Source organism: Oncorhynchus kisutch, linkage group LG21 (genome assembly GCF_002021735.2).
Source record: "Oncorhynchus kisutch isolate 150728-3 linkage group LG21, Okis_V2, whole genome shotgun sequence".
In the NCBI taxonomy this organism is placed as follows: Eukaryota; Metazoa; Chordata; class Actinopteri; order Salmoniformes; family Salmonidae; genus Oncorhynchus; species Oncorhynchus kisutch.
The window spans coordinates 2,504,815-2,515,841 of NC_034194.2; positions in this window are offsets into that span (position 1 = coordinate 2,504,815).

The following is an 11,027-nucleotide window of genomic DNA, read 5'->3' on the forward strand; positions in this document are numbered from 1 at the left end:
GATCTATGCCCCTGTAATTGTTAGGAGAACAGTTTGAGGCTTGTGATGTCATTAAAACGGAGACAGGCTAAAATGTAGTGTAAATCCGGCTTGTAATTTGCTGTAAATCCTGACGTGTAAATATATTTTGTTCCATTCTGTGGATCGGTCTTTGCTGTTATTAAATGTTTTCTCTTGCCTGTGAATTCTGAACCGTAGTTGCTTTTTTTCCCTCCTCAGCCTGAATGTGGAGAATAGCTCTGTCTTGTCTTCGCCCTTTCTGGTCTTCGTGCCTGTTCTCCAGAATGGCTGGTTAGCTCATGCCCAGACACTCACAGCTGCCAATCCACAAGCCCATGTGACCAAGGGGCCGTGTCTACCCCGCTTGGGCATCAATGTAGGGTGGCGACGGGCCTCTCTGCTTTGCCTCTTTATCAGTATTGGGAATAGCGAACTACATGTAGTTCAACTAGTAATTTAACCACATTTTGAAGTAGCTTGCTGGTAGCTGAACTAAATTCAAATCTAGGTAGTGTTTTCAGCAGATAATAACTGTTTTGCCATGTAGCAGTGTATCGAACGATTGGAACTACACACTAATCGAATCAAATCAAGCTTTATTTACACATCTATTTCTACAGCACATGGAATGCAAAGCAACGTGATTTACAAGAACAATCGAATGAAAAAACATGAAAATAAAAACAGAAATATGTATTACACTAGAGAAATTAAGTAAAAGAAAAAGAATGACACAACCTGAACAACTAAAAGGCACCCTGAGGAAAAGGGCCCCCCTCAGGTTCTCTGGCAGGCTATTCCAGAACAACTAAAAGGCAACCTGAGGAAAAGGGCCCCCCTCAGGTTCTCTGGCAGGCTATTCCAGAACAACTAAAAGGCACCCTGAGGAAAAGGGCCCCCCTCAGGTTCTCTGGCAGGCTATTCCAGAACAACTAAAAGGCACCCTGAGGAAAAGGGCCCCCCTCAGGTTCTCTGGCAGGCTATTCCAGAACAACTAAAAGGCACCCTGAGGAAAAGGGCCCCCCTCAGGTTCTCTGGCAGGCTATTCCAGAACAACTAAAAGGCACCCTGAGGAAAAGGGCCCCCCTCAGGTTCTCTGGCAGGCTATTCCAGAACAACTAAAAGGCACCCTGAGGAAAAGGGCCCCCCTCAGGTTCTCTGGCAGGCTATTCCAGAACAACTAAAAGGCACCCTGAGGAAAAGGGCCCCCCTCAGGTTCTCTGGCAGGCTATTCCAGAACAACTAAAAGGCACCCTGAGGAAAAGGGCCCCCCTCAGGTTCTCTGGCAGGCTATTCCAGAACAACTAAAAGGCACCCTGAGGAAAAGGGCCCCCCTCAGGTTCTCTGGCAGGCTATTCCAGAACAACTAAAATGCACCCTGAGGAAAAGGGCCCCCCTCAGGTTCTCTGGCAGGCTATTCCAGAGGCTGGGAGCATAATAACTAGAGGCTGCCTCTCCATGCCTCTTGGTCCTAGGCTTTGGGATAGTTAAAAGTTCAGGACCTGACGGACCAACTGAGTACATAACTTAAAAGCATGTCTGACAATCGTGGATTGATTAAAAAACCAATACAAGAATCTTAAAATGTATTATAAAACTAGCAAGTAGCCAGTGGAGAGACCTTAAAACCGGTGTAATGTGTGCTCTCTGTCTGGTCTTGGTCAGTACCCACGCTGCAGCATTCTGTATGTTTTTCAGTTGACAAATGGCTTCCTTGGGTAGACAAGACAGGAGAGCATTACAGTAGTCAAGCCAGTTTGTAATAAAAGCATGGATGAGTCTCTCTGTATCAGCCTGAGAGATAAACGGCTGAACCGTGGCAATGTTCCTCAGGTGGTAAAAAGCTATTTTGGTCACATTACAAATGTGTGATCCTACATTTAGTTCAGAATCTAAATTTACACCTAGGTTTTTGCCTGGTGTTCTATCTTTGTTGCCCGTTAATTAAAATGTGAGGCTTGATTCTCTCTCCAACAATAAGTACCACGTCTGGTCTTGATTTAGCTGGAGGAAGTTGTGAGACATTCAAGTGTTTAAATCACTAATACAGTCTAATAATTAATCCATGGATCTAAAATCCTCTGTTGACACAGAAATGTAAGATTGTGTATTGTCTGCAAAGCAGTGAAAATCAACGCTGTTCTTTCTGATAATGCTGCCAAGGGGTAACATATATAAACTGAACAGTACCGGACCCAAAATCTAACCTTGCGGAAGGCCGCATGGGATAAGTATTTTCTCTGAGTTACGTTCACCAACATTTTTATAAGTTGGGGGGAAGGCAAACTATATTTTCAGAGTAGCTTCCCCAACACTTCTCTTTATGGAAGTGTATAATATGTGGGTGCAGGACTAGAGCGCAGGAACAGTATATGTCTCTAGGTACAGATCTAGGATCAGGTTCCCATCCCCCAATCCTAATTATCCATTGAGTGTAGACAGATGAGCACAATATTTTGCTGCCATGATTTACTGTATATGACAGTCACGGCACTGGGGCAATGGTTCAATATGTACAGGAGCAGAAGACTCAGAAGACCCATTAGAAAACCGTTCATATGTATTGGTCTATGGAGAGTTAGCCGTGCATCGGTCTGTGTCTTTGTGAGCGGAGTCGTCTGCATTTAGCCCGGTATAGTAGAATTGGACACACACACACACACACACACACACACACACACACACACACACACACACGTACGCACACAAGCACTTGCACATACATTCACACCCACTCTCTCTCTCTCTCTCTCTCTCTCTCTCTCTCTCTCTCTCACAGACACACACACACTGTTTCCTCTCTGCCATCCTTCTTCTACTGCAGGCTGCCCTGTGGGTGACCTCTGGGCTGAAGGCTGGGTGTTAATGATCGGCCCCCTGGCAGGGTCAGAAAGAGTTTACTTTAACGACATGGGAGAGGGGATCCCAGAGGGGAACATGACCCCACCCATCACTCATAAGGAGGAGGAGGCGGGGGGTATCGACAGTGCTTCATTTGTAAAGCGAGAGGGTACCGGAATGCATGAGAAAAAAAATCACCTTTAAAATAGGTTCTGGAATGAAACAGTCCAAAGCGAAGAGGTACCGGATCCGGCAAAATAGGTTCTGGAACGAAACAGTCCAAAGCGAAGAGGTACCGGATCCGGCCAAATAGGTTCTGGAACGAAACAGTCCAAAGCGAAGAGGTACCGGATCCGACCAAATAGGTTCTGGAACGAAACAGTCCAAAGCGAAGAGGTACCGGATCCGACCAAATAGGTTCTGGAACGAAACAGTGCAAAGCGAAGAGGTACCGGATCCGTCCAAATAGGTTCTGGAACGAAACAGTCCAAAGCGAAGAGGTGCCGGATCCTTTGTGCGGAAGATTCCGGCTCAAATTAAGCAGTGGTATCGAGGTGGCATGGGCAAATGGCATGGATACCCCTGCTGCTGTACTGTTCTCCTAGTTAGTATAAAAAAATGCACGAGTATCGAACATTGTCTGAACATGATGGGCTAATATGTAGGTGTCTAAATAAACTAAAACATTTAATCCGATTAAACAATAAATGCTCAAACAGGGTTACAAGATTAAGCAAACATGCAGCAAAACATTTCAACACTTTCACATTTATATGTTTGTGTGTGCATGCGTGCGTGGTGTGTGCTTGCATGCCTGCCGGTCGTGTGTGTTTGTCACCATTCTTATGAACACGTGCCTCACACACACACACACACACACACTCCATCTGACACACAGGAGAGAATCCGAATCGCAGACCCCAATTCTGCTCAATTTCTCCAGGAATCTTGGTAATCCCACTGAAGGGCTGCCTCCCTCCCACAGTGACATCCCATAATGGCCCTAACGCCCAAGTGTCTGGGGCCCCCCAGTTACTTCTTCACATCCTCGGATCAGCCGGCGTTCTCAATCTCCCAACCTGTCTGTATGCAAACAGAGACCCCCACCTCAGCCACTGATCTGACAGCCCTTTTACTGATCCCTGTGTAGACGTATTTAATGCCTCAATAATGCCTCAATAACCACTGAGTGATGAACGAAGCCCTGCCAGGAACGTTTGTTATTTTAGAATGTGTGTGTATCAGTAGTGTTTGTGCGTGTCCATGTGTGTTAGAGTCAGTGGTCCCACATATAATATGTCTTTGTTTAATTACCTGTTCTGATAGGGGGGGGGGGGGGAAAGATTCCAACTAAAGAGAGCACAACATTAAGGGGATACAATTTCTCCTAGGATTACAGATGTCCTCCAGACACTTCCCCCTGTTACCTAAGATTCACTGCTTTCCACTCAGCAGCTGGAAGAAAAAGGCAGAGAAGCAGCTGAGACCATAATAACAGCAGGATAACTGTGCAATGGCATCAGTATCAGGGATTAATACACACGTGGACACTAAACAAAAAACCATAGCAACATATACACACACACACACACACAGAAACACACACACAGAAACACAGGATGCAAGTTTGTGGAGGTGATAGAAAGAGCCAAGAGTTTGGTCCTCTGGTCTGTCTTCTCTCTTTGTGTGTGTGTGTGTGTGTGTGTGTGTGTGTGTGTGTGTGTGTGTGTGTGTGTGTGTGTGTGTGTGTGTGTGTGTGTGTGTGTGTGTGTGTGTGTGTGTGTGTGTGTGTGTGTGTGTGTGTGTGTGTGTGTGTGTGTGTGTGTGTGTGAGAGAGAGAGAGAGTGAGAGAGAGAGAGAGAGAGAGAGAGAGAAAGAGAAGTCCCTTCGAGCCTGGCAGAGGGATCAATTTGCCCACCGTGCGCAGAAACTGCTAAATGTTAATCACAACTTTAATTTGGACTGTATTAGCATTTTGATGAACTTGCAGTGGTTGGCTGGCGCACTCGAAGCACCTTCAAACGCGACGAGCGCAGAGGAAATTACTGTGATTAATTAGGACGCACACACACCAGATGGGCACCGTGAAGGGCCTGAGAGAGAAGTGTGTGTGTGTGTGTGAGAAAGAGAGAAAGAGAGAAAGAGAGAGAGCCAAGAGAGAAAGAGAGAGATGGGGAGAGTTGATATGTGGTAAAGAAAGAGAAAGAGGGAGAGAAGATTGTTGCACACAATAATTGTGATCTCCACCTGTCACTCTCTACGTCAGACGGTTGGTCTAGAAACACACACACACACGCACGTGCGTGGTCACCGTAAGGGTCTATAGTGATACCTACACACAGATTGAACTCAATGAGAACGCAGGAGAGCTAATACAGTCTTTATCCCAGAAACAAACAGCCAATCCAATCATGTGTCAGCGTTGGCTTACTGAAAACACAACAGGCAAATCCTGATCAAACATACGCCATGGTTACACACCGTTTGAATTATATAGGACAGAATGTCTCTGAAATCATACACTCTCCCACCTTACAACCTCTTTTCCCTCTCTCTGTTTTCTATCCATCTGTTCTTATTTCCTTTTATTATGAGTAAAGGAACACACACACATTCCCTTCTCCAGCCCTTGTCTACTTCCCTCTTCTTCTTTCTCCATCTCAGATGAGGTGCAGCCAATCAGGATCCTGCCTGATAGTCCATTGCACTCAAAGTGTTATTGATGAGATGGGGTGAAGTGTAAAGGGAAGGGAAAGCCAAGAGGATTGAACAGAATGAGGAAATTAAGGAGAAAAAATAAATGACCGAGGTGAATTTCCCTCAATGAACCTTGGCAGTCACATTTCGACTTAACTCAAATTTAATTGTGCTGCTAAACCCTACATTTCAGAGAATGGAGGAAGATGGTTTGGGGGTGGAATACCCTTTGCCTGGGATCTGAAGATTTGTCCTAGTTCCCCAAACTAATGCCTAGACTTTAGCTCAAATGGCTAGCACAGACCTATGACATGCATGAGAGGTTTGAATCCCTGGAAGTCACATTGGCTCAGGGCACATAATGTTTACAAACACATATCCTGGTGATATTCCATTATGATAATGTAATTGTTATTATTAACATGAAATGTTCATTGGATGATCATGCTCAGTGTTTACATTTCTAGCCAACAGTTGGTTGGACCAGCCACTCCTGCTACGTGAAAACTGTTGTGTTATTTTAGCACCCAAGAGGAGAGATTTTATGGGCTTTAGTGAAAACTCCTGTAAGCAAACACTATTAACATTCATTCTTTAAATAACCTTTACCGGTTCCGTTTGCTTGCTTTTTTCTTTTCGTACTGGGGAGAATTTCAGGTGTCCCACCGCAAAGCCTGATTTGTAAAAATATATATATATATTCAAACGGAATGGCGGTCGGGCAGTGCAATGGGCCTGGACCGGGAGACATGGATTCCCTGCTGTGATAGCCTGCGGCAGAGCAGGATGTTCAGGCAGGACAAAACCCATCGACCACGCATTGGCTGAGCTCATGGGCTAATAGCTCAATAGAAACTTCCTGTTTCTATTGGCCTGACAGGCTGTCAATCAATCACTGTACAAGAGGAAGATGACCTTTCAAAGGGAAGTTGTCTTAAGATACTGTATAGTATCTTTACAGTAGCTATCAGTCAATCAACTCTGCTTAACGGTATTTGAGTTTTCTACTGTACAGTACATTTCAATTTGACTTTGTGTCTTGGGGATATGAATCCAGACTTTGATATAAGTGATTCAGATTTTTTTTCATGAATAAGCATTATGCTACTATCTTTTCAAGCGCTGCAAACCGATGACCAAAACTCCCATTTGTTTGGTGATTGTAATATCCTGACTTTGTGCATAGGCCTACACATTTAAATCTCAAAAGAAACCGAAGAGCAAAAAACTGTCTACAGTCGTGTTGTGTGTTCTTACTCAGTGGAGATGTCTATAACAAACAAACCAACCCACTAAGACGAACTCTGACTCTGCGGGTGTCTCCGTCAACTCTGTCGACAGGTGAAAAATTGTCACAGGAAATGAGTGGATTGGTCACAGAGAGGGATGGGCTCCTCTGGAATAGTTATACCGCTTTGAACAAGGCTGCAGTCAGGCTTCAAAAGGCATCTTATAGATGGTGTGGTCAACCACGTCACTAGTTGATATATGTTCTGTTACATATTACAGACTCAGAGAGATCACATTAATGGAGGTGACTGGATCCGCACCCACAGGCTGTCTGATGTTTTGTGGGGTTTGTTTGTTTGTTTGTATAGTCCTTGTAAGTAGATCATTAAGTTGTAATTTAGGAAGTAAGGAACGCTTTCTATTTGCCTAATGATCTCTCCTGCCATTCAAATAATCTCATCTATTTTTATGTGTGGTGCTAAATCCCTATGCAAGGTCTCTCTCTCTGTCTCTGTCTCACCGACACACACACATACAGACAGACAGAAACACACATGCACACACTCTGATTGCTACAGCGGGTTGGCGAGCTGCTCTCGGGCATCTCCAGAATCCCCAATTATCACAGGATGCAGCATCAATTTAAGTGCTAATTGTCTGCGTAATGAGAGCGGCTGGCTCGCACCCGGGCGGTGCGTCCATGCCCCCCTCACAGCGCCGGATGTTCCATCCTGCCCAACGGAGCGCCGGTCCGCTAATTAAATAAGTGCATGCGCCGCGGCATTCTCATCTGATTCACACGATGGAGATTAATCGTCTGATGAATATGTTTGACTGATACCACTATTTTGTAATTTCAATGGCTGACCCGCAGCTACGCAGATATTCTCTGTTTCCTGCTATGTCTCTGTCAGTTGCCCTTTCTTGTGTTGTTCAACGTCTGTCTTGTTGAAACATGGTGTTCTTTGAAACACTTTAGGCCTACTATTGAAAGAGGGAGTGATAGGGAGTCGATGTCCTTATTACATGAATTCACATGATCACAAAAGAAAGCGGCAAGAAATGTGCATCGCGAGAGGCTATGAGCACAATTGTAGAACACTGAAGAAGCTTCGATAGGAAAATAGCTCTTACTTGAGCCAGGCATTTCTCCAAATAAAATTCACTAATTTGTGTTTAATGATATTCCATATTTATTGTGAAACGGTTATTCCAAATTCACTGTTAGTCAAATAACGCAGACATCTACAGGATAGCCCTAACCCTACATATTTATACATGTTCAATGTTGGCCTATTGTGCGCAATGGCTTCTGATCTAGGCTATAGTTGATTTTGTGATGTAGGCCTATAGGAATAGGAATAAATTATACAAACCTACTTGCTGTAGTTGAGTGCCAATGAGAATATGTTTTCAATTCCTTTTATGCATAAAATACTTATTTTAGGGTACATTCCTATTCCTTAAAAAAAAAGATCTTGCCACATGTGGCCAGATAATTTGGTTTATAGGCAGCCTACAATTATCTTTGACGATTTCAACGTGTCAACATATTTTACTAAAATCTAGTCTCAAAATGCGTAGATGTATCATATATGGGTTGTGGCATATACTACATCATACCGCATAGGCCTAAAATAAAGTGTTACAAAGGTATTTTTATAATTCAAAACATAGCTGATTATTCAATTTGTTTTGAACAGCACAACATGTCAGTCAGAACGTGGATGAACGACTAATTCTGCAGCGAGACTGTGAGAGCTTGTCAGTGCAGTGTCTACAGTTCACGGCTGATGTAATTCTGCAGCGAGACTGTGAGAGCTTGTCAGTGCAGTGTCTACAGTTCACGGCTGATGTAATTCTGCAGCGAGACTGTGAGAGCTTGTCAGTGCAGTGTCTACAGTTCACGGCTGATGTAATTCTGCAGCGAGACTGTGAGAGCTTGTCAGTGCAGTGTCTACAGTTCACGGCTGATGTAATTCTGCAGCGAGACTGTGAGAGCTTGTCAGTGCAGTGTCTACAGTTCACGGCTGATGTAATTCTGCAGCGAGACTGTGAGAGCTTGTCAGTGCAGTGTCTACAGTTCACGGCTGATGTAATTCTGCAGCGTTAAACAACAATAATTTGATTGCCTTTTAGAGCAATGCAACCTGAAAGTTGAATTAATCAGCATCCGATCCGTGGTCGCGTAAGAGCATTTAATGTGGAAATACATATTTAATTTGGTGAAATTAATTAATAATTGGCAAAACAATAGGCCAAGACTTGCTCCATAACATATATAGTGTTTACTTTATCAATATATCCATTCTTTCAAATGGACTTGAAGACGTGGAGGAGACCTATATTAAATAGTTTTATTGTCTGAAACCGTTTAATCGGCAGCACATTTCCTCATTTATCGGAGGTTAACTGCGTAATTTTGCTATTTAGTGCGCAACGTGCAACTGGGATTATTTTCTCTCCCTCTCGCGCGCCGCAGGTGGATTTCGCATTTAAAACTGGACACCCCATAACCAAAGCCAAGCGCGATGTCTATCCGGGATGAGGATAATAAAATAGTGAGAAATAGGCGGTCAGAATTAATTTAATTTGGGCCTCAAGTGTGTGTGTGTGTGTGTGTGTGTGTGTGTGTGTGTGTGTGTGTGTGTGTGTGTGTGTGTGTGTGTGTGTGAGAGAGAGAGAGAGCGAGAGGGTGAGAGAGAAACAGAGAGCATGATTATAGGACGTTTTGAGCAACTTGTTTGTTTCAATTAATTTAGCTTCTAATGTTTGTGAGATTTGTTGTTTCAATGATGCTACTAAAAAAAAATACTAATTCGACTTTACATGTTAGTAATTTAGCAGAGCGACTTTTACAGTTACATACTAGTCATTTAGCAGATGCTGTTAGCCAGAGCTACCAGGGTTAAATCCACTGCGCAATGGCACACCTAATCGGCATGGGGCTTCTGGCCCAACGCTCTCAACCACAAGGCTACCTGCCGCCCAGTTAGTGCGTTCCTCTTAAAGTAGCGACAACCACGTATAACAGTCATATTATTGCTTGTAATACTGCATATGTGGACGTATACTGACAGTGTTGTAGCAGCAGCCCGGGGGCTGTATTTCATGACGGAGACACCGATTGCATAATATAATTATACAGCTCGCTTTGCAATAAGTAAACACATTCAAGCTTTGAGATCCGGAGTAAAATAATCTATGCGTTGACAAATCAATATTTTCTGTTATTAGATTAAGACTACATATCGCTGATATCCAGTCGTGGATTAACGAATGAATATGTTTTTACAGTATGAGTGCGTACATGTTCGTACTTTTTCCAATAACATGTAGTCCTACACAACGTTTAAAATGCCAGTAGCATAAAACAAACAGATTTTGAAATAAACATTTGTCTAATAAAAAACATTAATTAATGGCCATATGATTCAATTCCGGTAAATTAATACTCTTGGATTTGTGTAAAAAAATAGGTTATTACTTAAGGTAAAACAGCCAAGAACGATTGGCGCTATATCACTCCATGCACAGGCTACTACGCCTATAATAAAAGGTACAACCAAAAATGTGAGGGGCAGACAAATCAATTCAGAGACAAATCAATTCAGAAAATATATATTCTGTAATGTCTTGGCTATGGGCTTATTATTGATCAATTGTATTAAAGTAATTTGGTATGGCACAGCTGCCTATAAAAAGGACACTCAATATGTGACAAAAGGAGGGAGAGTAACTGTTATATTGGAGTAAATACAACCAGATTTCGAACTAAGCAGTCCACTCAACAACATAGAAATAAAATATATATTTTTTTTTTTAAGTCTACCAAGCATATGTGCATTGGTGAAGTTCAGAATGATTCTGTGTGGTTTAGCTATGTAAAACACACCACAGTTAGCGTAGACTCATTCTCCCATGGATAGCCAATTGTGTTTAGATGTATGATGAGTGAATACAGCTCGCCAGACAAAACAGTCAGGTCCGGCCACGGTTTCCTCCAGGTTCGGCTAAATCTGTGTCAGACGTGAAATTTTCACCCAAAAACCCACTTTCACTACGGGTTCCCGTGTATTTCTATCAAGCCTGTCCAATGAGAAAGTCGGTCTCGATACTTGCTGGCCAATAAGAGCGCGAGTGGCAGTGGGCTGGTCCTGAGCAGCTCGAGAGCGAGATTGAGATAGTTTGGAGACGAAGTCTGGACACGAATTCCACTCGTCTTGCGTCCCTAATTTAGAGAAGTGTATGCGTGGAAT